Consider the following 12,176-nt stretch of genomic DNA (forward strand, 5'->3'; position numbering starts at 1 on the left):
TTTTGTTTAATAAGGAAACAGTCATCAAACAAGCATTTGCGTACCCCTTGTATATTTTCAAACTTCAGTACAACTGTTTTCTTGCAATTTTTGAAGATAGTGTTTCGCATTTTTAAAGAATGTATTAGTTTCAAGATAGGGCTAAGAGCATCTGATATTACAGTTCATTGTAAATCTTCTGAGAATTACCAGATAAATAAGTATAATTGAAGAGCTGATTTTTTAAACACAGATGTAGTTCAAGGTGAAGAAAAGCAGGCATATATTCCGCAGAATATATAAGGTGGATGGAAAGTAGTGTCAGGCAAATTGGCTAGAACATTTCTTGGGTTTCGGAATAGGAAGTAAAAGATCCAATTATCACCAAGGTGAGGACTCCTATTCGTATTGGGTGCAAATGAAAGGTGGAAGAGACCCCGGACGAAATTAGTGCACAGACAGAGTAAAACTTTTGGGTGCGGAGCAGAATGGCAGAAGAAATGTGGATTTTCTACTTACAAATACAGTAATTCAGTACGTCGAATCGGAGTGAAAGGGAAAGGAGGAACTGTAAAGGTAGGAGAACATAAAGTTCAGTGTGTATGTGTACGGTGGGACGAAGTAGATCTGGAACGTAATTCGTGGAACAACGTATTTTCGAGATATACAATATCGATCCGATTTGTAACTGAATTCTCATCTGTAGAGGACAGAATCTTTGCTTTAGTTGTTTTCAACAGAATAATAACTCACTTGGTAAATCATGTTTATCCTGAATCCTTAGGACTGGGAGAGAAACTATTGACATGATATATATATATATTGCTTGCGGCAGGTTACAGAGGAAGTACGGGAGAAGAAGAGTGAATTATTTATGGTCTTTGATGACTTAACAAAGGGTTTTGGTTTCGTCTGTCGTGATGTGGTCAAGAGATTGGGATTCCTAAAAAATGCCCAGTGTTATAACTGGGCATTTTGTTCCATGCAACACATACAAGCTTCTGTTAAATCAGATGGCACTTCGTCAGATCCTCTCGTGTAAAAGGTTTGACAAAGCAGTGGTGCATAATGGCTCTTGTGTTTAATGTACTGTTTACTTTTCTATGATGCCAGAGTATGCATTCAAGGACAATAATATTGGTGTTTTATTTGAATTTAAAACATCAGGTGGGCTCTTCAGTCAACGAAGATTTAAGATGGAGACCTTTACTAGGACGAAAATGCATTTAGGCTTCTTGTTTGCAAATGATTCGGCTCTAGTAGTTAATTCTTTCCTGGGAGCTCAAGAAATCGTAAGCTGGTTTTCCTTTGCGGCAAAAGCGTTTGGCCTAACGATACGTGTGAAAAACATAGAACCTATATACCAGCCAAGACCAACATTTATCCAAAGAAGAGGCATAACACTACCAGTCTTCAATACAGTTCACTAGCGAGTAAAGGTCTTGCAGACAACAAGCCTCTAAAGTATGTGAAATCCTTCTTATACTTAGGAAGTAAAATCAACTCTAGTGCTTCTTTAGATGGTGAACACAGATTGAGCACTTAGGTGGGCTAAGGCCTGGTCAAAAGAATGCAATTCCTTTTCAACGTTTCGTGTGTGAAGGATGCGGAATGGTTTGCAAAAACAAAACAACTCTATATCTTACAGAAGACACAAACCGTGAAATATAGAGTAAGACAGAATGCAAAATTCTTACGAGAGAGTCCATCATATAATGCATATGTGTGTGTGTGTGTGTGTGTGTGTGTGTGTGTGTGTACACACCGATATATATATGTATGTAGTTATGTAATGTATATGCAGAACATTTGGAATATTGTACACCACTGACAAACATATCTTGTATACGTTATCGTACTATATTTCAGGTACACGTGCTTAAAATATCAAATATCAAAACAAACGAGATCACGTTTCAATTAAGTACTCGACGCATCGTATGATGCAGAGTAACAAATTTATTCAGAAGCTTCAGCATCTCTACTTTTAGGGAGTCATTTCTATTTTATGAGATGTGTGTTCCGAAATACAAATTGTTTCTAAATACATAATGTTAGTTATTTTTTCCGGACTTAGGAGGAGGACAGGCAGTTTTGAACAAAAAACATTACTTGACATAAAACGAAAAAAATATCAACATCCTTCACCATCTCCAGTTTTTCCGCTTTAATATGCATTCACCTTTTAAGTCGTGATAATGATGTCCATAAAGATAAACCTAGATTATACAAGAAAAACTACAATAAATTCCTCCAGATCACAAATTTAATCAATAAAATAAAACAGCATCGAAAAATTGAAGCATATTGCTTTTTAATGTAACAAAAATTATGAAATAATTTATCTAAGATCCATAGCAGATTAGAACTGCCATACCGGCAAGGTTGAGCAAAGCGATGTAGAAGAAGCTGAAAAATAAAATTCAGTCATCAGTTGGACATGTCTGATACCATTCTTCAACAATTCATATACAAGCAAAAGTTCGAAATATTTTGTAATTATTTACATTTCTGTTATTTTACAGATTTAGGCAACATTGAACGTTAAGTGGGATCTATCAATAAAAGCAACGATCAAGGTGCTGCATTAGATGTTGTCACTCACAATTCTTTATATTCTTTATATGTTCCCATTCCTTAAAGAACTTCCCATTTCAAAAAGATCTACCTAAGGTAAACTCAAATGGATCCTACTCTTTGAACATAAAATACAATCTTAATTGTCTACTGATTTTGATAAGGATCTACGATGAGCTACACTTGCAAATAATCGAAACTCAAATGTAATTCAACCGTCTGGATGCAGGCATAAATGCATGTATATGAAGTTTTTCCCCCATCGCAATTACACTGACTGCTTACATCGATAAATGCCTTCAACCTTAACCCTCATACTGAAAACTGTCTTGTGAGTAATATGATATCTATCTATCTATCATTCTTTTTTTTTTCTCTCTCTCTCTCTCTCTCTCTCTCTCTCTCCATCTATCTATCTATCTATCTATTTGTCTATCTATCTATCTATCAATCTCTTTATGTGTGGTATATGTGTGTATATACTTACGTGCATATTATCCCCCACTCCTTTCATACTACCCCATCCACTTTAAGTCCACAGACTCTCACTCCTACTGCAGCTTCTCTTCCTCCCACCATACCCACACTAATCTGTCGATCCCGTAATTTCAGTTCCTCTGTCTCCACCGGCTCTGTAGTATCGATCATGACTTCGAGACACAATCGCAACTCGTGACTCGTCACTTCACCCTACCACCGTTATCCAAACCGTCCTAGCCCTTGAACGACCTCTTGACCGTACATCCAGTCTCTGCACCAGCGTAACCCTTATTCGCCTCCCTTCCACCTTACCTTCCATCCCTCTACCCTACCTTTTCAATATGCCATTTTACGTACTTTCTGCAAACTCCTATCCGATCCCATCACCTTCCACATCTGCTTCAACCCACCTCTCCCTTCCTTTAAGCACCTCCGTAAACTATATGACCTTCTGGTCTGTAGCTTCTTTCCCACTCCTGGCATTCAATCTGGCTCCTTCCCTTGCTTTCGCCCGCGCTGCCACGCGTGTCCCTTCCCCTCCAACACCATTATCTTCATTGGCACGGACCACCGGCTCGACCACATCACCGATGCATTCACCTGCACCTCCAGAAATTTAATCAACTCCAGTGTCTGCTATCTCTATCAAACTGGCCGTGCCGAACATCTTTCGGACAGCAAACTTGGGAATGACACCACAGTAACACGTCATCTCTATTCAACGACTCATTCCTTACAACATCTTTCTGTGTTTGGACTGGTTTTGCACAGAGGTCACCCGAACTTTCGCCTCCATCGTGAGCGAGAATTTATTTTCTCTCTCCGTTCTTCAGCCCCTATCGTTTCAATTCTTCTCCCTTCATTTCAACCCACATCCACGCGAATATACTCACACATCATACACATCCCACCAACCACAGCCCCTCCTCTTCTACCCCATAAACGCCTTCGCTACAGTGTTTCACTCATTACCACATCATAGACATCATTATGCCTATACAGCATATATATACGCCTACAAACATGCACACATAAACACACACACAAACACACACACAATACTCTTTCCCACTCCCCAAACACTAGCACTCACACTTGCACGCACAAACATTCCTCCCATTCAACACAAATCACCACCTACATATCCCTTCCTTCTCCATAGGGACAATAGTAAGGTCGACCTACCTACATCCTCCTACAACACACACATACGTCAGATAGTCTCACACACACGTACCGGCTCTCTTACACACATATACATACGCACAAACACAGAATATGCACACTATCTTCATACACATACACTTTATCCAGCAGTCCCAAACACACACACACACAACTAAAACTGGGACACACAGACACACTTCACTCTCTCATATACATACACATGCGCATAAGTACACACATTCATATGCATATGCTGTGTATTCCTTTCTTTAAAGTCATCAATCAATCTTGCCTGTGTAGTGTCTTGTGATGTCATTGGATAATGTGAGGGTGGTTGTGTAGACAACAGCCCTTATGAGGCAGATTCTCTCTTTCTCTCCCTAGCTCTACCAAATCTCCATCGAATGGCAAATCTACTTAGCCCACATCAATATCGCATTGTATCAGACACATCGCACGAGTACACCAGTCCACATGCAAACACACACACATAACCGACACACACACACACAACTGATACACAAGCAGCTGATGTGCACAGCTGACATACATAGCAATGTATAGATGCACACAAGAACACACACACATAGCTGATACGCACCGCACCCACAAGCGCATACCCCCTCGCAAAAGCATACATACACACGATCGATATGATGCCATCAGCCCTCACCCACATGCTAAAGCTTATATGTGCACATACCCAAACACATACATACATACACACCTTCATCGGCAATCAGTGTTGCTTAAGTTCTCCTGAATACTATCTAGACAGCGAGGCGACACCCACTTCCTGTCCCACCACGTGTTCAAGAAATTCTAGATTCGGATCTCTATTCCGATAGATTTGATTTTGCTGAAATTTCAATGCTATTTCCAACACTATGTGACCTGCATTGACCAATAGCAGCCTAGATTTCAGTAGCTATCTTGGACTTTCTAACATCTCTCGATTCGTCCGTCTGAGAACGAGGAGCTTGGTTCTTGTTAGGAGCCCACGAAACTAATTTGCGTGGCGCCGAACCAAACTGTTTTAAGTAATAATCCTTTCTACATTAGGCACAAGGCCTGAAATTTGGGGGAGGGGGATTTTCAATTACATCGACTTCAGTACTCAACTGGTACTTATTTAATCAACCCCGAAAGGATGAATGGCAAAGTCGACCTCGGCGGAATTTGAGCCCAGAACGTTAACGAATACCGCTACGCATTTCGCTCGGTGCGCTAACGATTCTGCCAACTCGCCGCCTTCACTGTTTTAAGTAATTTTAAGTAATAATTAATTCAAACTTTTGCTACAAGGGCAGCTTGGGGAAGGTGGGGATGTGTCGATTACATCGACCCTAGTGTTCAAATGGTACTAATTTTATCGACCCCGAAAGAATGAAAGGCAAAGTCGAACTCGGCGGAATTTGAACTCAGAGCGTAGCGTCGGACGAAACACCGCTAAGCATTTCGTGCAGTGCGCTAAATTCTGCCAGCTCACCACCTTCACTGTTTTAAGTAATAGTACTCATAGATGTAATTCCCATTAAATGTGTTGAGTATTTAAGTCTTCGAAACAAAAATTTGATTAAGGAGTTTTTAAAGGTCAGACGAATTTAAAACTTGAATAAGATATGACGTCGTAACAACACGAAAAATGTAGATAAATAATTTTTCTCATTTAAATAAAGCGCCAGTGGTTTTGTGGGAAAGAGGTCAATCGAAACCAATGCTCCCCAACCCTAACATTAATGCTCAATTGATAGGGGAATTTTTTGGACTCTGAAGAAATAAAAGGGAAAGTTCACATCGGCTTGATTTGAACACAAAATGAAAAATTTCAGAATACTGCAAGTCGCGTTTTCCACTTCAGTTACGAGATTTTCTAATTTGCCGTCCATAGCGTTAAATTACAATAGGTTCTGATGTATTAGCAAGACCAGCAAATTTGAGAGGAGATAGAATAATCTATACTATCGATCCCATACAAATTGCTACTTTTACGTGTACAAAAAGAGTTATGGGTCTGGTCCAGTATAATCGTAACAACTTCAAAAAGTGTCCTAACAATAAAATAGAATTTTACTGGGTCAGTTGTCGTTCTTCTTTTCGAGGAGATTACGCATAACATAAACAAAACGACTACTGCTACACTTCTAACTGTATTTTTGTAAAAGATATCGAGAACTTCGCGAAAGGTTATATATTTTAAACAGCCTAATGAGGACAAGATTTGATTCTAGAGTTCATCATTTTTAAGCAATACTATGTTTAGTGACATATAAAATTTTGTTAAAAATTAACTAGTGATAGTGATATGTTGAGAAGGATTTCCTAAGCAAATCAGAAGTTTTCAGATTTTCTAGTGAAGCATAACAAGAGAGATTATAGTCATAGATAAAATACACTGTAAATTTAATGTCATCGTTCAGCTTGGAATGACAAAACTTTAATTAATTAATAATAATTATAAAATACTGATACGTAATTTTGTTCAATTATTTAAACTCAGTATTTCACGATATCTGTAAATACAGTTAAAATGTATAATGTAAATGCCTGCAGTAATTATATATTTATATAGTAACATTTCGTAGGCAATAATTTTGATGAAGATATGATTATAAAGATGAGAAAACATGTAATTTACCGAAAATTATTGCTGCAATTAGTGGCAAAAGAGAAAAAATTAAGTAAACAGGCATTTGTAATTCTTGCTAAAGCACTAATACCACACACATTTGGGAAAAGAAACCAGTTAGTGGAAAGGATCATAAGTTTTCTTAGCTTTTATACACTATATTTGTTTCACCATTTGAAATGTTTAGTAAGAGCATCTTAATGAGAGTAAGAATACCAATGAAATATCGCAAGATAGGAAGTTTGTATGTATATAATTTACAACAACTCAAAATTGTGATTTAATCTTTTAAAATGATATTGAAAATATATTGGTAAACATTCAAAAAGGACTTACCTCCCTAGCATTAAGCTAGGATTATTTTTTTTGGCTCAGCAGGCACCAATAATTTCTTAATGTTCTATTGGGAAAGAAATGGGCTTTTGTTTTCAGGTGTATCATAGCTATGTCTGTATACAAGTGAGATAATGCGTAAAAATGCAAAAGATTATTAATTAAATTATAAAGCTACTCTTTCACAAACAGTTGATTAATACTGGTAATACAATGCTACTGATGTAGAATTGGTTAAAAGTGGAGAATATTTTCTAAGCATTGCATTCGTGTGCGTTCACTATAAGGAAAAATAATACTTCAAACCGACAAATACCGATATTCTTATAATGAAGGCATGTGCTCGAATTTCTAGAAATATATTGCTACGGATACATACACATGCACATACACACAGCTATATACTCATGAATACATACATGCATACACACATAAAATATGTCCATCATTCAACCACTACCGTAGTTGAATAATATTCTTAAGGTCGACATTTACTCAGCCGTAGCCTTTTCAAAGCTTTGTCACTAACTTATTTCTGAAACGAATCCAAAACTGTTAACAGTTCGATAATTGTCACCTCCCAAGCTACATTTGGGCATAAAAATATTGAAATTTGGTTTAGTGGAAAATAGGTTACGCTAAAGTATGTGAGGTCCATATGAGGAGAGTAAGACTAAAATTCGACTTTGAATCAAAGTAACTTTCTTATTTGAAAGCAAACTATATTGTATTTAAGTGTAAATGATAGAACGAAACGAGTGGAATCTAACAATGTCAATTTTATCAAAAGAATCTTTACTATAAAGAAGTTGTGAAGCAAAAAGTACCGAAAAAATGTAAGTATCGCCTTCAATCGACTTTCTTAATTTAAAAGCATTCTATATTTTATTTAAACTCAAATGATAAATCAAAACAAGGGAAGTTTAGAAATATTAAATTTATACTATAAAATTGTGTAGAAGAAAAAGGTATGAGATAAAAAGTGCCAAAACAAAGTAAGTGGCGCTAGGTCTTGCGCCTATATAGAAGAAAGTATTAAACTATATAAATGGTCTGATCAATAAGTATCCGGACTGTTTCCATAGTAACGAAGCTAAAGTAGGCAGAATGAAGCCGCTTGGCACAGATTGATCATGATTTCTGATGTGCATGCGCACTAAGTTTTAACGTTGCGTACAGGGATCGATCTTATCGACTGGCCCCCTACCCAAAAAATTCGGGCCTTGTGCCTAGAGTAGAAAAGAATATGTTGGCAATCTAACACTGCTTCAAGTGCAACATCAAGTTGTAAATACGCACCATCTTACTAGTATAAATATATATTTATTAATTAATTCTAATAATTTTCTCTACATTCGCACATTTTCTAATCTTAGTTACAATTTTTAATTTTATCATGAACCAGTGTAACTAACGCGCGCTTATAACTCATTTTTAATTTATTAAAATTAATGCTTATTCTTATTTTAATTCAATCACCAAACATGAAAAATAATTAAAAATTATTTAACAAAAGTATTAAACAAAATGAAAAAAATTTTATCAGGTAAAATTATAAATTATTAATTATTACCATTTATTGATTTAATTGAATTGTCTGGGAAAAAGTGGATTACAATGAAAAATGTGGACGCATGGAGGTTAATATTCTTAAGTTATTGAACCTCAAAAAATACAGGACAAGTTATTACATCTGGAAAAGTACGAAACAAGCACATTTATACTTAAAATATTGCAGCTATAGTTAAAATTCAATGATATATCTAGATTTAAAAACTAAAAATGATAGCTTTTATTCGCTACTCTATAATTAAGAAATTAACTCAAATAATAAATTTAAGACTAACTGTTAGCAAAAATTTTTTAAATTTCCAAAGCCCCATTAAAATGTTTTTTCAATTACAAGTTTTTAAATACTCCCATATCTGTACGGAGTGGGTATATTGAGGGATTTATCTCGCCCGGCATTTATATACCGTTCGGACTATGTAGACCCTCGCCAAGAATAAATTTTTTATATGGTATACTACCCTGCCAAGCAAAAAATTTAATCAGAAAGATATTTTAATCAGAAAGATATTTTCCTTTCCGGAAAATATCACTGTACCCTCCCCTAAGCCTCAATCCTACCATAAACGTATCATTTGAATTTTTCTTTTTGAAATTTCCATAAGACCAGCCTTGTAGTGTCTTTATCAATGAATTATATTGTGCCAACTTTTATCAAAAAGATGAGAAAAAAAGAAATATCACTTGAATACTACTTAAGAAGTAGTTCTTAAAAACTTGTAATTAAAAAAACATTTTTAATGGGGTTATTGGAATTGTTTAATGTTTTGCTAACAGTTAGCCTTCAGTTTATTATTTGAGTTAATTTTTTAATTATAGAATAGCTAATAAAAGCTATTATTTTTAGTTTTTAAATCTAAATATATTTCTTTTATTTCAACTATAGCTGCAATATTTTAAGTATAAATATATATGTCCTGTATTTTTCCAGGTTTAATAACTTAAGAATATCAACCTCCATGCGTCCGCATTTTTTATTGTAATACATATGTTATAGAATGCAATCCGTCAAAAGAATAATACTGGCAAATTAAAGAATCTACAGCCATGTGAATGTCATAACCACATAATATTCTCAAGAATACTGACGGATTATCACTGCCAAGATTTCCATAATATCAAACAGAGCAGAAAGGATCTAAGTGTGTGTGTGTGTGTGTGTGTGTGTGTGTGTGAGAGAGAGAGAGAGAGACAGACAGACAGGCACACACAGACACACACACACACACACACACACAGAAGGAGAGAGTGAAAAGAGAGTGAAAGGGAGAGAAATGTGGTGTGACCTCTGTCTGAGCGTAAAATTGAGAATTTTGACTCAAGGTAGTTATAGTTTGAACAAAGGAACTGACTGTTAAGGCTCTGTGTGCCCACGGCCAAGTATTTTTTACATATATATATATATGGAATGGAGGACAAATTTCAAGGGTCAAATCCATTTATCAAATTAAATCACTTCGCATTCATAATTGAATAAAATTACAACATGGTCTGGTTTTTACGTTTTTATTATTGTATTAAAAAAAAAACTCTTTTCCGAAGTTAAACATTAAAAAACAAAATTTTGTAATGTTCATAAAGTTCAAACATTGCTTTTAAATACAATGATAAAAAACCTGAAAACCAGACCATGCTGCAATTTTATTCAACTGATGTATTATTCAATACACACTCACACAAATTCGTAATACATACATACATACATGTATGTATGTATGCATGTATGTATGTATGTATGTATGTATGTGTGTATGTATATATAGCAGCATTTTGTAGGCAATAAACATGATGAAAATATGATGATAAAACATGAGAAAACATGTAAGTTAGCGATCAATGTCAATTTAATTATTACTTCAAATGATGGCAAAATGGAAAGAAGTAAATGAGCATTAGTAACTCTCGTTAAAACACAAATATGGAACCAAAATGTGAAAAGAAACCAGTTTGTGGAAAGAATCGTAAGTTTTCTTAGCTCTAATAAGCTATATTTGTTTTGCAATAACATCTCCATCATATGATATTATGAAGTTATAGTATCTTAATGCGAGTAAAAATGCCAATGACATCACGATACGAAGTTTATGTCTATATAATCTATTACAACTCAAAATTGTGATTATTTTTGAAAAATAATATTGAAAATATATTGATAAAAAATGAAAATGACTTACTTCCACAGAATCAAGCGTCGGCCGCTCTGTTGTAGATTCAACAGGCACCAATGATCTCTTAACGTCCTGTTGGGAAAGAAAGGGCTTTTGTTTTCAGGCGTGTCATAACTAAATCTGTATACAAGTGAAATACTGCGTAAAAATGCAAGAGATTATTAATTAACTGATATAGTTACTCTTTCACAAACCGTTGACTAATACTGGCAACACGCTGGTGTTGATGTGGCGTTGGAGTATATTCTCTAAGTATTACATTCGAGTTCGTTCACTATAAAGGAAAATAATAATTCAAACCGACAAATACCGATATTCTTATAATGAAGGCATGTGCTCGAATTTCCAGCAATATATTGCTACGGATACATAAACATGCACATACGAGAGGTGTGGCTGTGAGGTAAGAAGTCTCCTTTCCAATCACATGGTTTGGTTTCACTCCCAATGCATGGATTCTTTGACAGATGCCTTCTATATGTTATATATATATATATATATATATATATATGTATGTATGTATGTAAGAGAGAGAGAGGACGGACGGGCTTCTTTAAGTTTCCGTCTACCAAATCCACACACAAGGCTTTGGTATGCCCGGAGCTAGATTAGTAAACAAATTTTCCCAAGGTGCTACACCGTGAGACCAAATCTAAAACCTCACGTTTTGAAAGCAAGCTTTGTGCTATACAGCCACGCCTGCGTCTCTATACACGTGGCGCATTCCAGAAGTTTGAGAAGCCCTTTTAGGAGATGCATTTATAACAATTCTAGATTATTGCAATTTTAGTATAGCATTGATATACATCTAATAAGCTGACCTAACTTTTATCATTCCAGATTGGAGTTAACAGCACTATTAACACAACCTACTAAACCGTACTTGTCACAGCTGACTAGTTTTGCAGAACGTGAAGACAATTCGGTAGCTCTCGTTTTTCGACAGCAAGGGTATTGTCTGGCCAGGAGGCCAACAAACAGTACATTGTTTGAGGGAGTTCAAATTTTGAGGGAGTTCAGGGAGTGATTTCATCGCAAAAAGCCGTAGTACCTGCACGATGACAATGCACCAGTCCACAATCCCATCCTGGTGGTAGCGTACTACATGACAAAGATGGGTATCAGAACTGTCATTTACCCTACCTACAATCCAGAACTTGGCCTCTGTGGATTTTGATTGTTCTTCAAGCTGAAGAAAATGGAAGAGGTTGTGACAAGTATCCTGGACTCCTTCATTTGAAAGACTTCCATTGGACTTTACGAAGTGGCTCGTG

General features: G+C 35.8%; 1 long non-coding RNA gene across 2 annotated transcripts in view; it reads right to left on the minus strand.

Annotated features, from left to right (window-relative positions):
* Window positions 1–1,888: 1,888 nt before the first annotated feature.
* The window catches only part of LOC106878364 (uncharacterized), a 14,281-nt gene continuing 3,993 nt past the window's right edge, over window positions 1,889–12,176 (minus strand). The window contains exons 2-4 of one of the 2 annotated variants that reach the window (XR_016243770.1): window positions 10,909–10,974; window positions 7,169–7,232; window positions 1,889–2,198 (exon numbers count right to left, since the gene is read on the minus strand). This is a non-coding gene — a long non-coding RNA (uncharacterized LOC106878364). Of the gene's footprint in view, window positions 2,199–2,227; window positions 2,389–7,168; window positions 7,233–10,908; window positions 10,975–12,176 lie in introns of those variants that run through there. The other variant, XR_016243771.1, reaches the window with a different exon arrangement.

The sequence above is a fragment of the Octopus bimaculoides genome, chromosome 11 (assembly GCF_046866305.1).
Source record: "Octopus bimaculoides isolate indiv1 chromosome 11, ASM4686630v1, whole genome shotgun sequence".
NCBI classification, from domain to species: Eukaryota; Metazoa; Mollusca; class Cephalopoda; order Octopoda; family Octopodidae; genus Octopus; species Octopus bimaculoides.